This window comes from Delphinus delphis, chromosome 8, assembly GCF_949987515.2.
Source record: "Delphinus delphis chromosome 8, mDelDel1.2, whole genome shotgun sequence".
Lineage (NCBI taxonomy): Eukaryota > Metazoa > Chordata > Mammalia > Artiodactyla > Delphinidae > Delphinus > Delphinus delphis.
The window spans coordinates 38,887,641-38,911,332 of record NC_082690.1 but is presented as its reverse complement, the minus strand read 5'-3'; the positions used below and the strand labels follow the sequence as shown (position 1 = coordinate 38,911,332).

At 40.5% G+C, this 23,692-nt stretch overlaps 1 protein-coding gene and 1 long non-coding RNA gene across 2 annotated transcripts in view; one reads left to right on the top strand and one right to left on the bottom strand.

Moving 5' to 3' along the window:
- Positions 1-23,692, bottom strand: part of MAML2 (mastermind like transcriptional coactivator 2) — a 362,167-nt gene that overhangs the window by 156,816 nt on the left and 181,659 nt on the right. The window lies entirely within an intron of this gene.
- Positions 16,953-18,047, top strand: LOC132429015 (uncharacterized). The gene is made up of 3 exons (XR_009520268.1): positions 16,953-17,004; positions 17,519-17,597; positions 18,023-18,047. It is a non-coding gene; the product is annotated as an uncharacterized lncRNA (long non-coding RNA).

Sequence of the window (23,692 nt, the reverse complement as noted above, 5' to 3'; positions counted from 1 at the left end):
GACAAAACAATTATAGACATATATACACCTAAAAACAGCCTCAAAATACATAAATAAAAATCTGTCAGAAGGGATAAATAGACAACTCAACAATAATAGTTTGAGACTTCAATACCCTACTTTCAATAATGAATAGAATAGCTAGATAGACCGTCAACAAGAGAAGACTTGAACAACTTTATAAACCAATGAAACCTACCTGATAGTATAGAACACTCCATGCAACAAGAGTAGCATACATATTCTTCTCAAGTGTACATGGAACATTCTTCAAGACAGATTACATATTTAGAATTCCATTTATATGAAATGCCCAGAAGAGGCTAATTCAAAGAGACAGAAAGTAGATTAGTGGTCCAAGAATCCTGAGAAAGGGGGGCAATGCTGAGTGGCTTTTAATGGGTATGGGGTTTCTTGATGGGATAATAAGCATGTTTTGGAATTAGATAATGGTGATGGTTGCACAATTTTTTAAATATACTAAAAAACAATGAATTGTAAACTTTAAGTTTAAAGTTTCTGGTAGGCCAGGATCATGTATTTGGCAAAGGAATAGAATACAGTTAATAGTGTGCACATATACATATCTTGCTCTTGCCCATATCACTTATAGAAAAGGATCTCCAAAAAGTTATCCTCTGAGCAGGAAATTAGGAAAAAATGAGTATACAGAATGAGGTCAGGCATTTGTAATAGTAACTTATCCATTCATTCATTTCTTCTACAAGTATTTATTGAGAACCAATTGTGTGAAAGGCCTTCTGCAACGTGCTAAGGATTCAGAGGTGAATAAGACAGACAATAGTTTGCCAGAGTCTATGACCTAGTGAGTCTACTTTAGAATCAACCATACTTCAGTCTCAGAGATCAAATGTTAGCAGGAGAGTATAGTTATTTTTGCACCTATAAAGCTGTAGCATGATCATTTGATTTCTCCCGCCCTGAAGAAACAATATGTGAATGATGGTCAGCATGACAACAACAAAAAGGGAGGAATCTCAAAGAATAGTAATCTATTAGCATGTCTCACATAGACAGAAATATCAGCCATTCTGCAAACATAAACCCGTAGAGGGATACATATAGTATGCTCTTAGCTTTCTGATAACAGCACGGCAATGTTCCTACCAAATACCATGGCTCTGATTTCATATCTGACAAGCAACTGACCTTGTAATTTGTCTCCCTTACATGTGGGAAATGATGAATTCCTCTGTGCATTGGGGTGTTCTGGTCTGCTGTGTATTATAGTTCTCACTGTAAGGGCCCAAACTGGTATTTGGGTTTATACATCAGTCTCGTCTGTGTTTGGTGCTAGGTATTTCTGGAAGCCTGGTAAAATTTACATTAAATCCTGGAACATAATGATCACACCCAAGATATGGCTACTCGGTAATGTTTGTAGAAAAAATATTAGAGTAAAACTACTTAAGTGTTACATATCATTTAATAATATACAGTGAGTGCCTTCTATATGCATGATACTCTGCTAGGAGGTATGTGAAACACAAGATATGTAAGACAAAACCATCTCAAGTGGGTACTCCTAGATAAAGATATTTCTTGATAATTTTTATCTAAGGTACTTAAGGCACTTCACAGACATTAATTAAGCTCTTTGAATAGGAGATTACACTCAGAATTTTTCATGAAAACGAGTGTGGATATGAATTTATTTGATGTTTAATGGAATATTTTCTATTGAATGGGAATACTTTTAAGTTCAATATTGAGCATATGAAACATTACGAGGGAACCATTACAAAGGATGGTTCTATTAATATGAAATATATATGCTGTTGCCTGTTTTCTAGAAGTCTATATTCTGATTTCCATTTTTGTTGAACACCATCTGGGAAAAAGTAGCTAAATACATTTGTTTTTATTTTTTATGTGTCTTTATTATTATTGATTTTAAAGTTTCACAGGCACCTAGATCTGTTATTTCTGGGCCGTGTCGTGTCTCCAGGCATATGAGTGGCAGTCCATATCATCATTACGCACCTTGATTCTCTTCCCTCCAAAAGATGAGGTGAATATTCAGCCTTCTCTAAGTCAGCTCACTTGGCAGGGAACTAGGTTAAAATAGTGAAAATACTGAAATATGGAATATTGAATGAAATGGGTTTTATGTTTTTAAGAAACATATTGTACTTCCAGTGAGGAATAAGAGCTCTTAATAAAAGTCTCTGCTGGGCTTCCCTGGTGGCGCAGTGGTTGAGAGTCCGCCTGACAATGCAGGGGACACGGGTTCGTGCCCCGGTCTGGGAAGATCCCACATTCCGCTGCCATGGCTGCTGGGCCTGCGTGTCCGGAGCCTGTGCTCCGCAATGGGAGAGGCCACAACAGTGAGAGGCCTGCGTACCACAAAAAAAAAAAAAAAAAAAAAGTCTCTGCAAATGAAAACTGCAGTGAGGTATCACCTCGCACCAGTCAGAAGGGTCATCATCATAAAGTCTACAAACAATAAATGCTGGAGAGGGTGTGGAGAAAAGGGCACCCTTCTACACTGTTGGTGGGAATGTAAATTGGTACAGCCACTATGAAGAACAGTATGGAGTTTCCTTAAAAAACTAAGAATAGATCTACCATATGACCCAGCAATCCGACTCCTGGGCATATACCCAGAGAAAACAATTATTTGAAAAGATACATGCACCCAATGTTCATTGCACCACTATTTACAATAGCCAGGACATGGAAGCAACCTAAATGTCCATCAACAGAGGAATGGATAAAGAAGATGTGGTACATATACACAATGGAATATTATTCAACCATAAAAAGAATGTAATAATGCCATCTGCAGCAACATGGATGGTCCTAGAGATTGTCATACTGAGTAAAGTAAGTCAGACGGAGAAGGACAAATATCATATGATATCAGTTATATGTGGAATCTAAAAAATGGTACAAATGAACTTATTTACAAAACAGAAATAGAGTTAGAGATGTAGAAAACAATCTTATGGTTACCAGGGGGAAAAGGGGCAGGGATAAATCGGGATATTGATATTGACATATACACACTACTATATATAAAACAGAAAACTAATAACGACCTACTGTATAGCACAGGGAACTCTACTTGGTGCTCTGTAATGACCTATATGGGAAAAGAATCTAAAAAAGAGTGGACAAGTTATTTGTAGTGAGGTGGATGGACCTAGAGACGGTCATACAGAGTAAAGTAAGTCAGAAAGAGAAAAACGAATACCGTATGCTAACAAACACATATATATGGAATCTAAAAAAGAAAAAAAAATGGTCAGAAGAACCTAGGGGCAAGATGGGAATAAAGATGCAGACCTACTAGAGAATGGACTTGTGGATACAGGGAGGGGGAAGGGTAAGCTGGGACAAAGTGAGAGAGTGGCATGGACATATATATGCTACCAAACATAAAATAGATAGCTAGTGGGATGCAGCCGCATAGCACAGGGAGATCAGCTCGGTGTTTTGTGACCACCTAGAGGGGTGGGATAGGGAGGATGGGAGGGAGGGAGATGCAAGAGAGAAGAGATATGGGGACGTATGTGTATGTATGGCTGATTCACTTTGTTATAAAGCAGAAACTGACACACCACTGTAAGGCAGTTATACTCTAATAAAGATGTTAAAAAAAAAAAGAGTGGACATATGTGTAACTGATTCACTTTGCTATACACCTGAAACTAACACAACATTGTAAATCATCTATACTCCAATATAAAATTTAAAAAAAGTCTTTAATGGCTGCTTTTATTACTAGGTAGGAATGGCTTATAATTAGATATTGCTGACAATCATTCTTTGTATATGTTTAGTGCTTTATAGTTCATAAAGCCTTTGTAACGATCTCTAAGATGCCTTCAAATTCTATTACTCTATGGATCTGTGAATTACTCAAGATCATACAGCTAGTAAGTCGGTAGGACACAGAACCCTATTTATTTCCTTTATAGCTCTTATTACAAACTATAAATACTTGGTTTATTTGTTTATTTATTTACTTGTTTATTATCTTTGTCCCCTACCAGGTTAAAGGTTCCAAGGACTTCAAGATTCCAGAATTACTTATTTACTAAGAAGATCATGCTTCTTATATATTTAAAATCGGCCACACTCTTGTCCAAATAGTATACTGAAATTTAAGAAATGAGTCAACAAAGTTTTGATGTATGTAAATTAATCTATCCTTTCCCCCAGATTCTATCTGACATTTCCAACTATTTGATACATAGAAATTTTATAATCATATTCCCTATTCTTACTTACCACATTGTGGTAAAAAATGAATGGCATGTTCCAACTAATTCAGCCGCTATTGCCTTCATTTCCTCCAGCTAAGAGGGGTAAATAGAAATGGTTACCATGGAAAGACACAAATACCACTGACTGCTATTTCCTCATTTGCCACGATATCATGTATTAGAAGAAACAGCAAGGATTCCTTCTAAAAGTTGAGCTCCAGGCATGCACAAGGCATTAGATCCATAGTGCCTGAAGCCCCTCAGGCAGCCCAGCTATAGCAGAAGGAGGGATGGTAGTAACAGGGGGCATTTACTGAACCTTTACCCAATGCCAGATATTGCAGCCAAACTTTTCTATACGTTTTCTCATTTCATGCACATGCCAGGCCTATGAGTTAGATCTTATTATTACTGCACCTTTACAGAGGAGGAAACTGATACTGAGACATGTTAAATAACTTTCTCAAGTTCACTCAGCTACTAGGTGGCAGAAGTGAGGTCCTAACCCAGGTGTTTTCGATTTTTTTAAACTGTGGTAAAGATTGACTTTTCTTATCATTTATGCAGCTTTATTTCCTGAATGAGAATGGCATGTTCTTTCCCACCTCTGGAGGAGGGATTCTTCTGGTTCATTAATCAGGGAGGTGCTCTTAATTCCTGATACTGACATGCATCTCTGAATGAGAGTGCCCATCCTTTGAACAAAATGACTCTCTTTCTATAGTGTCCAGGGTTGGGTTTGGGGAAGAAGGGATGAAGGATGCATGCCTTGTAACGCAAGTCTTCCTGATCCAAACGCTTGAATGTTCAACCGACATGGGGGCAGCGTTCCCCTGGCCTTCCTCTGCCACAGGACCTCGGAGAATCACACACCTCCGGTCTCTTGGCCAAATCAACCCCATCACGCTCACCTGATCTCAGGAGACCCTGGTGTCAGGTAATGGAATGTGTAAGCCAGAGGTCTTGTATTGCATTTTACTTTTCTGTTATTAGTTTGGGCATCAGACCAGGGGATCATTTTAACAACAACAAAACACCTTATAGATTATAATGAAATGAACTGAGGCCCCTGCACCTAGCTAAGGGCCTGGAACACAGTGAGTACTTCAATGAACTAAATTACTGTTGAACTAAACTTTGGTAACTAACCCAATTGAGGACCAGCATGGAACCAAGGAGTCCTGCACTAAGGTGCCAGTGAACTCACTTATATGTGACCATCTAAACACATCCAGGAATCAATCTGATGACCTAGAGTAGGAAGAAGTCCAAGATTTGTAGGAAGACATATAATTTGAGGAAGTCCAAGCTATTCCTAAATATAAATCTATATGGTAAGTTACAATTTTCTAAATTGTCCTTTTCCTCGCCATCAGGTTTCTTCTCTTCCTCTTTTTACTCTGCAGAATGAGCCACATAATTGCTTCAATTTGCCACTTCCCTCTGACAGATCTAGTTATACGTATGTACATAATACATACACACTTACATAAACATGAGTTGAAATCAATTTAGATAACAACTGACAAGAAATTAAATATTTAAAGATGTTGTTGATTATGTAGTTGTCACAAATGTCTAGTTAGCATCCCACACTAGAAAAAAAAAATCTACCATGATGATTTCATCTTGGCAGTCTTCCCCATCTCCCCCCAAACTACAACTGCTACATATTTACTCAGAACCTTAATTCACAGTTGTTTATTTCCTGTTTTCACAGGCAAAGTTGGGGAAAACATACCTTAGTGAATTTCCAATTTCAGTTAGTAGCATACTACTGGTATGGTAGGTATTCATTTAACTTTAATATAGGAGGGTAGGCATCTGTTGTTCTTTTGACTGATGCCACAGTTCATTTTCTCCTAAATAATAGAGACATTTGAAAATGCATGAAACCTCACTTTCTGCTTCGTTTCCTGTAAATATCTTTACACTTAACTTCAAAGCTGACCTTTTACTTAGATCAAAATCCATGTTACTAAAAACTTGCAGAGAAGGGAACTGCATCAATAAGTTGAACATTAAAATAAGTTATCTTGCTTTATTTACTGTGCCCTGAACAACTTTGAGGGTTTGTAATTTCTGGGGATACCCTGAGCAGCCCGAGTGAAGTGTCTGCCAAAAATCACATCTGATGAGTGCCCTGTTATTTTTTTCCACTGCTGTTTTTAAAAAGTGCCATTGGGAAGCTTAACTACAATTCTCTTTCAGTGTCGTCAATTTTCCATGAGTTCAGGCAGGTCACAGTACAGATCTCAGATACACAGAAAAGTGTAAGTGGAAACCGGGTTAAAAGGAAAGGAAATGTTGTATATACTTAATATCATAGAAATCAAGTATAAAGGAGAGACCACTGAATCGTACAGTAGAATCAAGTTGACCGTCTTAACTGGAAACAGAATTCAAATTACCTTGCGCTTGGTTACTGGAGAGGAATGAGGAGGGTTTAAAAATAGACACCACTGTTTCGGGCCTTTGTTTAAAATAGTAATTCCCAAGACTAAATTTCTCTTACTGTCTTTTAATACGCCTGGATCAAAAGAAGCAAATCTGACTGGTTTAGGAAAATCTTCAGGGAAAACCTAATTCCTTTGTTTTCTCAGCAAAGACTTTGGATAAGAGTCTAAGTTTACTTTAGCCTGTGCATTTTGAGAACTGGACGACACATTTACTGGGAGCTAGAAAGAGTTTCCTCACATGATCTAAGCTGTGGAATTCCTTTGTTTCTTGCCTCTTAGAGAGAAGAAGAATAACAAGCATTGTACTCTCCACAAACTCACTGACCATCCAGTCTCCACTTTAACATACTACACGTACTGTGTGTGTGAGTGGGGAAGTGGGGGGAGCAGGGAGAGAGAGAGAGAGAGAGAGGAGGAAACTGTGTAGGTGTTTATGGCCAATATTAATCCTCTGGCTAATGTGTATTATTATGAGCGAATTAGAAAATTAGAATTAGGTTAAACCTGAACATTATTAAATATATTGGCCTTTACTACTTGGCTCCTTTATTTTTTAACCACCTTTTTAATATACTAATCACATCAAAAGGCAGTCTCTTTCCATCTTATCATTTCCCCTCCCATACCTTTCCCTACAATGTTCCTATGTTCGTCAAGGCACCGTGTTATAACTGCTCTTTGGCCTCTGTCGTTCCTATTTTGAACAGAATGATTAAGAAATAGCCATGGTAAATGTTACTTGGAATTATTAGGGCCAAAAGAAACCTAAATATACCTAAGCTAATAAAAATACAGGATTCTTCTTTCTGTATGACTTAAGATCCTTCTATTGTAATCAAAAATAGAACACCAAAAAATGCTGAGGTGGAGCAAAATGGAATTTGAAAAAAATGAAGAAAAATATACTTTACTGTATTCTGTGATGATACCCACATTAAAAGCCTCCTCCTTCGTCACCCTCTTCAAGTGCTAATTTCCAGGCAGCCACCTGAGCTCATGTTACTGCCCCTGGCCTAGGAGATCTTTGTTTCATTCCTAGCTCTAAAGCTTTGTGGCCAAAGGAAGTTATTTATGCCATCTGTAAAACAGGGAGCAAATAACTGCTCTTTATCTTGGGTTCCACAAGGCTACTCAGGAAATTTATGAAAAATCTATTTCAGTGGCTGCTGAGCTATGAATGTTGAGCTCCTAATGGCTGCTAATGGGAGATCTTATTTCAGTCTTCCTGTTTTCCTTACCCCCAAGTGGTCGGCCAGCGTTTAGGAGAGGGTGAGAAAGATGGTGGTGAATAATGTTGCTTGGGTGAACGAACCACCAGGGACTGGGTTTGATAATGCATCCTCACTTGGGAATGCCTGAGGTGGAAGAACCTGTGAACCACAGCACAGGAAGGACCCAAGAAGTTTCTTAGTTAGAGACCAGTGGGTTTCTATGACCTCTCCGAACTTGTGAATCCTCCGGAAAACTTTACATTGTTCTAGGTTACTGGGTCCCCTCCCTACCTTTCTCAAACACTTGGGGAAGATTCCCCGTCCTCTACAGTAAAATGCTGATGAGAAAGATTTCACCACCCATTCTGAAATTTAAATTGTTTTGTCTTCCAAGAAGGTAAAAAGTAGTTGGTTACACTTTTTCCTACAGTAACTTCCAGCACTCTTGAAAGTAGTTACTTAATTATCCTGCAACTTTTGTTGCCCAGGATAAGTCATTTGATGCTTACAGTTCCTTAAAAGGGAAATATTCTAGAACCATGTTCTAATAATTTTTTTTTTCCATATCTATTTGTAATGTACCATGGACCAAATTAGCTCTACTAACACAAATCTGTACACAAATCAGATATATTAGGCCCATCACCTACCACCTGTGTTAAAAGACAGTGGTATTGTTGGTGGGAATGTGAATTGGTACAGCCACTGTGGAAAACAGTATGGAGGTTTCTCAAAAAACTAAAAATAGGACTACCATATGACCCAGCAATTCCATTCCTGGGTATATATTTGAAAAACAAACAAACAAACCCCAAAACACTAATTCAAAGAGATACACCCCCCCCAACGTTCATAGCAGCATTATTTACAATTGCCAAGATATGGAAGCAACCTAAGTGTCCATCAACAGATGGATAGATAAAGAAGTGGTATACACACACACACACACACACACACACACACACACACACTGGAATACTACTCAGCCATAAAAAAGAATGAAATTTTGCCATTTGCAGCAACATGGATGGATTTGGAGGGCCTTATGCTAAGGAAATAAGTCGGACAGAGAAAGACGAATACTGCAGGATATCACTTACATGTGGAATCTAAAAAATACAGTAAACTAATGAATACAGCAAAAAAGAAGCAGACTCACAGATACAGAGAACAAACCAGTGGTTACCAGTGGAGAGAGGGAAGGGGGAAGGGGCAATATAGGGGTAGGAGTATAAGAGGTACCAACTATTAGGTATAAAATAAGCTACAAAGATATACTGTACAACATGGGGAATATAGCCAATATTTGATAATAACTATAAATGGTGTATAACCTTTAAAAATTGTGAATCACTATATTATATACCTGTAACTTATACAATATTACTGTATGCCAACTATACATCAATTTTTAAAAAGACAGTGGTATCAACAATTACTATCCCAAATATTGACTACATAACAATTCCCTTTCTTGATCTGTAAGAGAGAATAATAAATCTCCAACCACGTTAAATTCTTTGTCAAGAATCACAAGACCCTTAGAGAAAGGTAATTAGACAGCAGGAAATCAGACTGGGGACTCCATCTCCCCTCTTTACCTACTCATAATCATTTTGATTAGCAGTGACTGTTGTTTTTCAGAACAACAGTACAGAAGCTCCGTCTCTCAGGACAGTACCAGATGATGGCAAAGACCAAAATACAGACGGTTCCAGACTCACAATGGCTCAGCTTAAGATTTTTCGACTTTACGATGGTGTGAAAAATGATATGCATTCAATAGAAACCCTACTTGGAATTGCGAATTCTGACCTTTTCCCGGGCTAGCGATATGGGGTATGATGCTCGCTGGTGAGGCTGGGTAGCGGTGGCAGCCACAGCTCCCAGGGAGCCACCGATCACGAGGGTAAACGACCGATATACTTACAACCATGCTGGACCCACACAACCATTCTGTTTTTCACTTTCAGTACAGAGTCCAATAAACTACATGAGCTATTCAATACTTTATTATGAAATACGCTTTGCATTAGATGATTTAGCCCAACTGTAGGTTAATGTAAGTGCTCTGACCACGTTTAAGGTAGGCTAGACTAAGCTATGATGCTCAGTAGGTTAGGTGTATTGAATGCCTTTTCAACTTAAGATACTTTTGACTTGTGATAGGTTTATCAGGAGGTAACCCCATCTTAAATGGAGGAAGATCTGTAATACAAAATACTCAAGCAAAGGCAAACGTTAAGGACCTTTGAAATTTCCATCTGTGTTGCCTATTTCCACTCTTTCCACCCACATCTAATCTCTATGATACAATAAAGACCTGGGTACGTGGGCAGTAATGACTGCATAATTTTGTCGTTTTGAAAAAAAAAAGCTATTGAATTAAGGAAGCTGCAGAAAGCTAGGAAAACTTACTGAAGACCTTCTGAACAAAAAGTTCTCAAACCTGAGTAAATTGATGGGGAGGCTTATCATTGATGATGTTTCACTTTCTTTATGTGGTTAATTGCTTCCTGCTTCCACGGATGATTTCATCCCTCTTTACCTCCTCTTGTTTTGTTACAAGTGCCCGGGCAATGGCGTGGTTCATCTGGGCCTCCATTAGACTTGTGGCGAGCACAAAAGCCAGGACTGAGGGAAGAAAATTAAGTCTACCCTGTTCATGTTAATTCATTTTCACATTCTTGCCTTGGCCTGATTTCATCATACTGTTGACCATTTATATTTTTCTTGTTAGTTATTCAATACTCAGAGGCTTATAGTAAGACCAGGTAGAAGAGGAATAAAGGAAGACATGAAAATGCTATTATCACCTCTTCTGAGCTACTTAGCTTTGGGGGCTGAAGCACAGCACTTCTGCCCAACATGAACAGGCTGAGATGACTCCAAGCCAATCCCCAGGGCAGAATAGCTAGCAGAAGTTCTACATGATATGTGGAGCTTGGATTTTCTCTGAGCAAAGTCTCAGAAGCTACTCCCTAAGCTTTCATGACTTTAAACCAGAACTCTTTGGTGCAGCACTTCTCAACTCCAGTAAGATGCAGCCTGATGCAGTGCTGCCACAGGTATCCTCTAAACTTCCCCCTCTCTCTTCCCCAAAGACCTTTCACCACTCAAGATACACAAATAAGACATCCAGAGTCTAGAACTTGCTGATTAGGTGACGTGTCCTCCCTTTAGAACGCGGAAGACCATCTGGATTGGGGTGAGCATGTTGGTCAGGAGGTCAGAGACAGTTGACAGTTCCATCTGTTCCATCAAGGACCGCCCCAGGGGCTGTCATTATAGGGACATACTGGGAACATTACTGTCCCTGTCCTTCAAACGGCTGTATGATGCTTCTGATACAGGGTTGCCGGATGTAGCAAATAAAAACACAGGACACAATGTGAATTTCATTTAAACATCAAGTCGTTTTTTAGTATAAGTATGTCTCATACAACATCCTGCCTGATTTCACCACACTGTTGACCATTTATATTTTTCTTGTTAGTTATTCAATACTCAAAGGCTTACAATAAGCTCAGGTAAGTGGGGATAAAGGATGATGTGATAATACCATTATCACTTCTGGTGAGGTGTTTAGTTTGGGGCTGAAGTGCAGTACTTCCCTAGTATAAGTATGTCCCATGCAATATTTGGGACATATACTTAGAAAATGTATTCGTTGTTAATCAGATACTCAATTTTAACTGAGTGCCCTGTATTTTACCTTACCAGGACCCTTGACACCTCTCCTGAAATGCAAGGGAGCCAAAGTTTGCTGATGCTCAGACAGTTCTTCAGAGCAGGAAGAGCTCCAGCTAGAGCCTCCATTGTGCTTACCCTCATAATCGGACGTATTTGGGTATATCAGATGGACATACGGAAGGGAAATTCCACTAAGTTTCATTTAGATGAGGAGCCAGACAGCATCCTGAGAAAAAACTCATTCTCAGAGATGAAAACCAAGGTACATGAGTCTGAACCACTATCACAGAGAAAGGGGTGATTCTGAGCACAGCAGACCTCTGGCCCTCAGATTGCTTTCCTTACCACCTTCTAAGGGCCATGCCTAGAATGTCCTAAAAATAAGGGTGGTGGTGCAAAGACACAGGAAGTATAAAATAAGCTAACGAAACAATGCATCATCTGAATCAGGATCTGTGCATCTGCAGGGGGAGCACAGTCAGGCACAGGCAGCCTGGATGCTGCTGTCAGTGGGCACCTCAGTGGCAGTGCTGGCGCTCTGGCCAACATCACCAGTGGGGCCAGCCATCATCACAGGAATCTGCGGCAAAACCAGAAGAAACTGGCGAAGGTGAGGGGACAATCAAGAACGCTAGTCTGAGGGGACATTAATTTAAGCAACCTTTATTAAACACCTCGTATGTGGCGTGCAGTAGGCTAGATGCAGCAAATACAATATTGAAAAGATGTGGTCCCTCACATTAGTCCAATGTGGGAAACCAACAAGTCTGAAATGATCACAGTATGGTATAATTAGAGCTATAATAGTTTGCAAGCTCATGGGAGGGCACCTAACTCCTCTTTGGTTGGCTGAGGTAGGTGTCCTAGAGCGATGTCTTCTGATTGAGGTCCAGTCGACCAGCAAGAATAAGTCAGGTGGAAGAGACCATAAGAGAGGGGGCTAGAGTTCTCATTTGAGTGGGTGGGAGAGTTAGGGAGGTCCTGATTTGTGCATGTTATCTTGACCTCATTTTCCTGTTAGGCTGCTGTGACTGCCCCTCCCTTGCTAATGGCTCAGCCTAGTATTTATGTTGACTTAACACTAGAATAAGTGTAAATGACGTGGAGATAGAAGACCCCCGACAACGCTTGGGTCCAAGTGCTATTTTTTATTGTAGATTTTCAGGAGCGCCTCACAGGAATGCAGGCATTAATTACATAGGCAAACAGTATATTTTGCCATGTATGTTGCACTTTGGAAGTTCTTTCTTAATAAGGAAAGTACTGCAAAAGTCAAGGAATTAACTTATCCCTCTTTCCCACTGTCAGTTCTAGGAAGGGACCCATATACAACCCAAATGCAGCATTGATGAGGTTATCTTACTCCTCTTGAAGGATCTCTCTGTCAGGTTTTGCAAAGCTGATTTCTTTTCCTCTGGTCAGAGTAGCCTCAAAATAATAGGTTTCAGAATAAGAAAACAACTATTTTTTTGTTTAATCTTAATAATAGGGTATTTCAGGTTTGTCTAATGAAAACCAGAAGCTGATGATCTAATGCAATCAAACACTAGTTTTTGTGCAAAAAGAAATAGTAAAATAACGTAGGACCTTGTTTAAATAAGAGTTATAAACGATGCCAGCTAAATGGGAAAAAATAGCAATAACCTTTTAAAACATTAATTTAGACTTTTATTGGAATACAAAGGATCTGTGGTATCTGAAAGCAGGCATTGTCTCTCTTTTTTATTTCAGTAGAACTGTGGCTTGAATACAACACAGCAGGGTGTGTGTTTTCTAAAGTTGGGTCATTATCAGAGTGTTCACTGCCGTTTGCCAATAAGCCTTTATTTGGCAAAGTTTAAAACTGCTGACAAATGGGATTCTTCCTGTAGCATTATAACATGGTACAGCTAAATATGCCTAATTACATAAACCCTCCAAGGACAGTGGGGAAATCCACAGTTTTGAGAAGATTCACATGGACAGTCCTTACATAGGAAACAGGAAAACCTCTGAGCCCTTGGTCACCTTGCTCCTGCTGCTAATATTATGGATTTTAAGGTAGGCTCTGGAGGCATTTAAGATACAGTTTTTACTTCTGCACATGTTGGTCCATGGATGTCTGTGGGTGTCTGCAACGTTCCTTCCTTGTTCTAATTTGTTCCTGTTTAGAGACAAATACACTTGAAGAGTATTATCCAAAACTCCAAACGCTAATTCCTTACACATACCTTGTACTTTTAGGCTGTATGAATGATGATGGACAATCTGTTTAGAATTGAGAAGGGGGACAAATGTCCAATCATTTCATCACCAGGCTGTATACTTCCAGGAGCCCCTCTGAAAGAACAGAAGCCTCACTTGAACTGGCTTTGCTGGGAAAATGTGTGCTGCAAACCTTGCTCTCTAATTATAGCCAGGGGAACACGAGGTTTGTTTGGAATCAGATGCAGCTTTCCACTACCATAATTACACATTTTATTTCAAACACCTAAATGCAGTGTCTGAAGATGTTAGCCCAATTGTACTAAATATCATGCTGGAGTTCTCTCTGGGGAGGGCTGGAGAGAATAAACGAAGAGGACAGCAGTTGAAATGATGGGCTTATGAGGGTCTAATAATTTCATGGCAGGAAGGCTGATGTATAAAGGAATGAGCACTGGGTTTTTCCTTCGGAGCTTGGATGTTCTCTTCCAAATTCTGCTACCTAATTGATTAGGCTTTTTACTAACCAGGTAAAGCAATTAGTAACTGAAAGCACACTGTTGGGTGGATGCCGAGTAACATTAATCAGGGCCTCGAGGGACACAAACCAAATATATACATCTAGAGAATCCTCATAATACGGTCAGGAAGAATGCTTATTGAGAAAAAAAGAGAATCAGTGTGTAAACTCCAGGGCTCGCTGACATGCTAAGTCATGGGCAAATCTTCCAGAAAGTCCAGGAGGAGGGATCTGGGAGAGGAGAGAGGTGGAGAAGTAGATTGGGACCAGAAAAGTATGTAGTGGCAGTGGATTCAGTTCAACAGTATGTGGAAATGTGGAGGAATTCATCAGCTCAGTTCCCCAGATTCAATCACTAAATAATCCCCCAAATATTTGTGTGGCACCCCCCCCACCCATGGTGCTGACCTTAGAAGACAGGGACCCTGGGCTTGCTATCTGATGAATAGCTCTATTTTTATTGTGGAATTAGAGGAAGTGGAGTAAACTGAGAATGACAGAAGAGTAACAAACAAGACGAATACTCACTGTCTTACTTGGGATCATCTGTCAGCCTATCTGATGAGGTAGGCTTCACCACTGGAAGTTGTGGAAGAGGTGCCAGATGTATACCAAGTACTACTCTAAGTCCTTTACAGATGTTTCCTTTTATTCTTATACAAGCCCTGTGGAATAAATATTATTTTCCCCATTTTTGATTCAAGAGGGAAAAAAATGTAACTTAGAGTGAAGTGTATTGCATTCTTTTAATTCCATTGTTTTCTCAGTGCTGTGGAATCTCTGCGATCCATTAATAATATTCAAAAGCATCCCTTACATTTGTAAGGCATGTAATGTGAATGGTTTTCCAGGAACTTTCAATGCATTACCGTACTGGATTCTCAAAAACAACTCTGTGAGCTGGGAAAAACAGGAACTACTACTCATTTTAAAGAAGGTAAAACTGAGGCTCAGAGAGGTGACCTGCTTTCCTCAAGGCCGGGACCAGAGGCAGCTTCTGTCAGTACTAATCCTGCTTCCTGTTTTCCCTCTGGAGACCTTGAGGGAGACTGAAAAGCACCAAACAGCTACCACCTCATTGCTAAACCCTGCACCAACTTGTGGACAATAGTCTCATTAAATGCTCATGATCTCTGGATGGAGACCAAGAACCCTCCTATCTCTGCAAGAAATCTCTACAAAAACATTTTTCTCTCTTTACTCCTCCTCCTCATTTAAATGCTAAAATATTTACAGTGATAGGCCAGATAACATCGTGCTGTCTTGTGATTTTTCAGGGAAAAGATGAGAAGCACGTGATAAGGCTCAGAATTTTCAACAACTTGGCACAGTAGAAGGAACGCTGGTCCAGGCATTAAGAGATGTGAGTTCTGGTTCTGTCTCCTCTGTGAATTAGCTACATAACCTGTCACTTTAAACCTGCTAGGACTCAAGTCTCCTAGTCTATAAAAGGGACTGTCCTGATAAAATCATGATGTGTAAGGGCTTTAAAAAATTGTACACATATATAAATGTGAAGGATTGCAACCAGAGCAGTTTGTCACACACAAACATGGTGACATGCAATACTATCGCATAAAATACGGATGATTCTTCCATCTACTTCCATCACCCCAAGGTGAAGGAAAAGGCTTACATGTTCAAATGACTGCGTTACGGTCCTGTCTTACACAGGAGCCGTCAGGATATAACTTTTTATTGGCAGCAGAAGCTTCACGATTTGAAGGAAGCCAGACAGGGATCTCATAAGGAATTCTATCTCTTTGGGACCCTAAGGCTATAGGATCCAGTAGGTTTCTATGAGAGAAAATGGGAAACTATGCTCCAGACCAGTCTGGCTGTATGTGCTCACTACTGGCTCATAGTTAAAATTACTCGGAAGGGGGCTTTCCTGGTGGCGCAGTGGTTGAGAGTCCTCCTGCAGATGCAGGGGATGCGGGTTCGTGCCCCGGCCCGGGAAGATCCCACATGCTGCGGAGCGGCTGGGCCCGTGAGCCGTGGCCGCTGAGCCTGCGCGTCCGGAGCCTGTGCTCTGCAATGGGAGAGGCCACAACAGTGAGAGGCCCGCGTACAGCAAAAAAAAAAAAAAAAAAAAAAAAAAATTACTTTGAAGAATTGGATACCATATTGCTATTAGCAGTGAATCTGGGAGGCAGAATAGGGGCCAAAGCAAGGAATTTGGAGTCTGACAGGGCCGAGTCTAAACCTAAGTTGTTATCACTGTTAGCTCTGTGATTCTGTCACTTAACCTTTCTGACCCTCAGGGTCTTCAACTGTGTGATGGGCACAGCACCACAGCACAGAGCTATTTTGAGGGTGAGATGAGATGCATGTACAAAGCACTTCAAACTAGTATGTGCCATGAGGTGGGTTCTCAGTAAATGACAACACCCAGATTTCACACACCTTGTTGTACCACAGGGACTTCTCAAATACTGCAGTGACACAGGGTCACTCATCCAAAGGTGAAGGTAACTTACCATCACCAGTCGTTCTTTTCGGGTTGTAAGAAATAATTCAACATTTGAAATGCTTTTGGTAACTTATTTTTCCTGGGTCTTTACAGGTTAAAAGATGCAGTTAGCAGCCCTTTTTAATGTAGAAGCTCTAAGAAAAGAGCTTGGCACACTCTTTGCTCAAAACAAAAGGCCCTGCCGTCGCCTGGGGACCACGAGACTTGAGTTCAACCACTGAGTTACTTCAGGGTAGGGATCATGTCCCATCCTTTCTTTATTTATTCAAAACCTGTTTATAGAAGTAGCACACCTATGAGTTAGTGTCAAACTCCCTCACTGCAGGTGCAAAATGAAAGAAGAAAATAAAAAAAAATTTTTAAATTTAAAGATTATAATAAGTAAATAATTGCATTCACGACTAAAGAATAATATTTATGCTATATAGCTAATTTCTTGGCCAATGCTTCCTTTCCTAACATGAGTGATGTGTACTATAATCTCCTAGGCATCCTCAAATCCCAGATTATTTATTTATGTATTTACATGGCTTAGGATACAAGTTAGGTCCTCACATGACTGTACCATGGAGGCATAAATATTTATGGCATAAACCTTATTTTGACATTTCCTGCACGTACTTTTTAAAATTTTTTATCCTAGAATTCATCATAGCCTTAGAAAATGATTCAAGGATGAATTAACACCCTCCCCTAATCAGAAATGTGAACAATTGTATTATTAATTTCTTTCCTTTAAATCACAGATCCAGCTTATTGCTTCTACAGCTCAAGTCAGAATCTTCTGGATTCAACTCTTTCATGAGTAAAGGCTGTGTATTTTAGGTAGAAAAAGTTTGTTTATGCTTTGCACATAACTGAAGAAACAAAGCCAATTTAGATAAAACTTTCCTTTTTTCTTTCTCTCCCTTGATTTCTGGCTGGGACGAGGTTTGCACCAAAGAAAACTGTGTGACTGAGTTACAAGGAAGGGAAAATAGGGAAAATAAACTCAGAGATGATGTAGGTTTTTTGCCCTCCAGTATGATTTCCAGATCTATCACAGACACGTTTGGGGGTATTGTTAGGAGGAAAACATGCATTTAGGGTATTTCTATTTCATGTCTTGAAAGGGGGATTGTTTTTGTGATGGGACATAGAAAAGAAAGGTCTGATGCAAGCTAGTCACAGCACCTGCCACTCTGAGAGAACAGCGAGGGGCTTTAAGCACAATGAAAATGAGGAATAAAACGCCGGGTGTTTATCTCCAGCGTTGCAGATAGAAATATATCTCCGCCCAACGTGAAACATCGCCTTTAATAAGACTGCCCTGCATTCATCTCTCCTGCATACACATGACGAGCACACCTCATCCGTCACGTCAAGACATGTTAAAAGGAACCTTCTTTCCCTGTTCCTTTCTACTCTGAATAAGTAATTATGAAAAACAAATCATGGCCATGTCTCTTTCTTTCTTCAGTTTTATTGGGTTTTGTCTGCCTGTCTCCCGTGGACATAAAGAATTATTCTGTTCATTCAGATCCGATGATTTTCTTTGGGGGGTTGTTTCAGATAAAACAGAGGGTCTGATTTTGTCAGGAATGTAGCTCTGGAAGTCTCTAAGAGCAACTATGCATATGAATTTGAGGGCAAAATGTCACCCTCTAAGTGAACTGAATGGAGAAAACACAATACAAGTCTGTTAAAATGCTGCTTTGGGCAACAAGAAAAAAAAGGCTGGTTGTGATCATTCTTTCTGAAGGCCTTGTAGATGCCGACACGTAAGATGATTTGAGGGGTGCCCACCAGCCTGCATTCGGATATTTCTTTCTGTGGAGTGTACTGCTCTGGATAAAATTTGGGGGCTCTTACTTGGAGAAAATGGCCTTCTAGCCTGAAAAGCCTTATTCTTAAATGCACACAAGGCTACCTGATAGAAAGAAGAATATAGTAACGTACGTGTGTGTGTGTGTTGAATAGATTATCTCATCAAGCAGTTTGGAAAGCAAAGGGCAGAGGAATTGGGACCAAGCTGTAAGTTCACCTAAATTTTGATGAATGAAATTCTTCCCAGGTTGGAAGGTAGACAGGCATGAAACAGGCCTGTATAACCTGGATTTCAAGTCGGTTTTTGGATCCTGACCTCACATCTAGGCCTAATTCCCTGCAGGATCTCCCTCCTGCCGCGTCCCAAAGTCCTCCAGGACTAACATCACCCTTACACAGTGACATGTGTCCCAATCATGTCCCTCACATTGGGTGTCACAGAAGGAAGGGCTTCAAAAGTGAAGTATAAAGCTGTTGTCTTCCATCTACCTCCATCTGTCCCTGTCTACTCTCTGTCTCATTGTCTTTGTGACTCTGTTCCTCTGCTGGTTGTCTCTTTCCCTTTGTCTTTCCCTCTCTGTCTTTATTTGATCCCCTTCTGTATTCTTAACTGTCAACTCCATACATATGACTCCTAAGTCATTGTACTCAGATCTGAGTGTCTTCTATGCTGTATTCTGAAATGTCTAACTACTTGTTGGACATCGTCATCTGATATTCTGCACCTCAAAATTACCATGTACCAAACTAGATTCAGTCCAACATCTAAACAACTTCCTTTCTCACCAGAAATGACAAAAACAAAAGCCATTGCCACCAGGTGAGTAAAACTCTGCTTTTCCTCATGACTCATCCAGTCATTCATCAAACACTGTTGAGTTTCCACCTTGTTGGGATGCTGAGGTTATAAAACTGAGAAAGAGAATTCCTATACTCCAGAAGCACGGGGTCATACCTCGTCAGGTATGTCATCTGACTACACAGTGCTTTGATCTGATACCTCACAAGGTGTCACGGCAGCACAAAGGTGCGATGCCTAATCCAGCCTAGGGGAAGGGGGTAGTTGAGGGTACTAGGAAGACATCCAGGAAGAGGCAACACCTGACTTGAGTTGCATGGGTTCTGTAGGAGTTAGTCTGATGGGGGCTGGAGAGATACACTAGCATTTCTTTCAGAATCAGCAATGTGACACAAGCCTAGACAGATAGTCTGGCAACTCCAAAGAACTGTAAGTAGTTCTGGATGACTAGAGCACAAAGTGTTAGGGGAGGGGCATACTCACAGCACCCGGGTCCACAGTCTGGGGGTCTTAGGGTCATATGTGATGGATCCCATTCTCCCTCACTCTGTGTAAGGTAGCTGTCAAGCCTTACATATTTCACTTCCACCAGATATTACTCTGCTCTAGTTCAGACCCGCTTTACCTCCTGTTGGGCCAGTGTAATAAGCCCTGTTTCAGTCTCCATCCTTCCTCCACTCTAATTTATCTGATCTCCCATTACAACATATTTCTGAAGACTCCTTACTAAAAGCATGCTTTGTAGTCCAGCAGCAAGGGCATCACCTGGGAGTTTCTTAGAAATGCAGGCTCTCAAGCCCCTGCCTAGACCTTCTGAATCTGAATCTGCATTTTAACAAAATCCCTTGGTGATGTGAATGCATACTAAAGTCTGAAAAGCACTGCTCAAAAGCATAGCTCTACTTATATTCTTTTTTTTTTTTTAAAGAAGATGTTGGGGGTCGGACTTTATTAATTAATTAATTTATTTTTGCTGTGTTGGGTCTTCGTTTCTGTGCGAGGGCTTTCCCTAGTTGTGGCAAGCGGGGGCCACTCTTCATCGCGGTGCGCGGGCCTCTCACTATCGCTGCCTCTCTTGTTGCGGAGCACAGGCTCCAGACACACAGGCTCAGTAGTTGTGGCTCACGGGCCTAGTTGCTCCGCGGCATGTGGGATCCTCCCAGACCAGGGCTCGAACCCGTGTCCCCTGCATTAGCAGGCAGATTCTCAACAACTGCGCCACCAGGGAAGCCCTCTACTTATATTCTAACACTGCTGAAAAACATAATCTTCACTGGCTCCCTCGTGCCTAATGTATATAGTTCAAAACCCCTCATCTAATTTCTACTTCTTTCCAGCCCAACGGGACACTTTCCTTTTCTAGAACATGCTTCATCCATCCCTCTTCATCCCCGTGCCTTTGCTCCTGCTCTCTTCACTTGGAGCCCTCTTTCACTTAACAAACCCTTTTGATCCACTGTGCTGAGCCTCCTCCTAGATCCTTTCCAGGTGTGTCTCTCTCATCGCTGAATGTCCAAAGTACGTACGCTATTTCTTCTTAGTCTGTCCTATCTTACAGTAGAGTTATCAGTTACGTTTCCTGACTGTTAGTTGTCTATAAATTCCTGAAAAGCAGAGACTACAGCTTCCCCATGTAATTGTCCCTCATGATTTTAGTGAATAGGTGCTCTATACATATTTCTAGGATAAATTATTGAAAGAAAATATTTATACTCAAAAGGTGAAAAAGAGTAAACACAAATTGCTATCAATAGCAAAAGAAATGTAAACTCATCCAGCACTCACTTTGTAGCCCCCAGGAAATGACCTCCATTGGGTTGAAATTACAAATCTGAGAAACTACTTATCCCCAAATACTACAGCTACCAAAATACATAGTGGCCAGAAAAACTGACCACTATGTGGCCAGTTAGAAGTTCTGTCCAAATATTAGAAGTTCTGTCCAAATGTCTCAGTTTTAAACTTTGTACCTCCCACTTACCTTAAATATCACAGGGTACATGACCAGCAAGAATTCTAGGTTTATAACATCCTCTCCTCTGTCCCCACTAAAGAGAGGGAAAATGGGAGATAGCCATAAACCCTTTGATCTTCTTTAATGTATCATGTAAAATTTTTATTACGTATGTAATTAGCTATGTGTCTTCTGACACATGAACACATTTACCAGAAATATTCCTTTGAATCAATGTATATAAAGCAGGGAAGAATCATGGCGTGTGCGGCAGAAACGTGCAATGTTATCAGGTTAGGAAATATCCTGTTCACAGAATGCTGATTTGGTAAAAGAAGGAGAGGAGCTTTGCTGGGAGAATACCAATGGAGTTTAACAATGCAGCCCAAACATGTTGGGGCATTCTAGGTGACCAGCTCTCAATGACAAGCCCTCAAGACAAGCAGCTTGCCTGTCTGCCAGAATCTCACAGATTGGAAGCAAGGGAAATACTGAATCTCTCTCTCCAAAGGTGGATGGACCAAGGAGGCCACTGCAGTTATATTAAGTGATTCTAATTATCATATTCCTACAGCCAGAATGCAGGGTAGTTCTACCCACTGATTCTCCCAGCAGGAGCCCGCCAGAAGAAAAACTGGGAGGAAGCTTTAGAAATTGTCTTCCTTTCTCATACTTAGAAGAAATCATCTTTCTTTCTTATAGATGGCCAAGCTGTGAAATTTAGGCCCCCATCTGAATTTTCTGCTTCCGTTTTAAGATAGTTTTTTGTTTTGTTTTGTTTTGTTTAGGTCCCAGTGAGTTCAGAACCATGAGGCGTCCCTGTGACCCAAACGCTGCTTGCTCCTAGAGTTGGACCTTTCCTTCCCTATCAGAACAGGGCAGTATTAGTTGACAGGAGGTCCATGGCATCTCCGTTGAGTATGCAGTGTCTGGAGTCAACCAGCCTGGGTTCAAGTCTTTACTCTGTTTCTTACTAACCATATGACCTGACAAGTAATTGTAACCATTCTGCCTGTTGGATCTTTCTTTGATATTCTGATCATCATTAATTTATTAGCATTAATTTTGATATTTTAAAATATTAAAATATTATTAACCTTGATTACTGGGTTTGGGGCATCCTCTTAAATTTCTCTCACGAGGAGGAGAGTGCCTCCCTTGCCTCTCCCTAGTCCTGGCTTTGAGTCTCAGTTTGCTCATCTATAAAACCAAGTGAAAAATAGTAACCATTTCACTGGACTGATGAAAGGAATAATGGAGATAATACACTTACAATGTTTAGAACATCACCTTGCAAATTATGTGAACTCTTACTATTATTTTCTTTGACGCTGCAACTCTGTTCTTCCCACACTAGAGGAAGCTCATTGCAACAATGCTTCTCGAACTTTAGCAACCTGAGAATCACCTGGAGGGCTTGTTAAAACACAGATTCCTGGACACTGTTCACAGAAATCCTGATTATTCGGGACGAGGGGGACACGGGGTCTGAGAATTTGCATTTCTAACAAGCTCCCAGGTGCTGCTGTTGCTCTGGGTATCAAACTTTGAGTTTGAACAACATGGAGGTTAGGGGTGCCAACATTCTGTTTAGTCGAAAATCCGAGTATAATTTATAGTCAGCCCTTCGTATGCTTGGTTCCTTCGTATATGCGGTTCCTTCATATCCCTCGTTCTGCATCTGTGCATACAACCAACGTCCGGTGATATAGCAGCGTAGTATTTACTCTTGGAAAAAAAAAATCTGTGTATAAGTGGACCCACGCAATTCAAACCCACGTTGTTCAAGGGTCAACTGTACCTCACTACAGGGAATGAATATAACTGGAGGCCCCTATTAAATCTTGGATTGATCCCTCGCCAGCAACATGTTTGTAATTAATCACCAGCAGACGCACAGGTTCATGTTGATAAATAGAATTGGCTGCCAACAGCCTCTGCAGCTTTTATCTACGCATTATAGTTTTTGTTTTCCTTTAGAACTTCTAGAGCTACGTCCCATCAGTGCTTATCCTGACTTTGTAAATGACCACTTAGAAAAACATCTCAGAAGTTTCTGAGACCACTCAACAACAAAGTTTTGCCAGTATTGGTTGGTAAAGACATTCAGTGCCCCAGTTCAGTGCCATTCAACCAGCTCTCACCAATACCTGCTCTGTGCCAGGCACTGTGGACAAAAAGATGAAAGGACCCAGGACATTCATTAGAATGCACAGTCCTCAGGAGGAGAGAGGCACGTGAACAGTAAGTCATAATTCAGAATTATATGTGACAAGACAGCAATATGCAGGGAGGGCTGTGGGGGAGCAGAGAGGGCGCCTTAGAATATTCTACAGGCTCCACCTAAGATAGCCTGGAGGA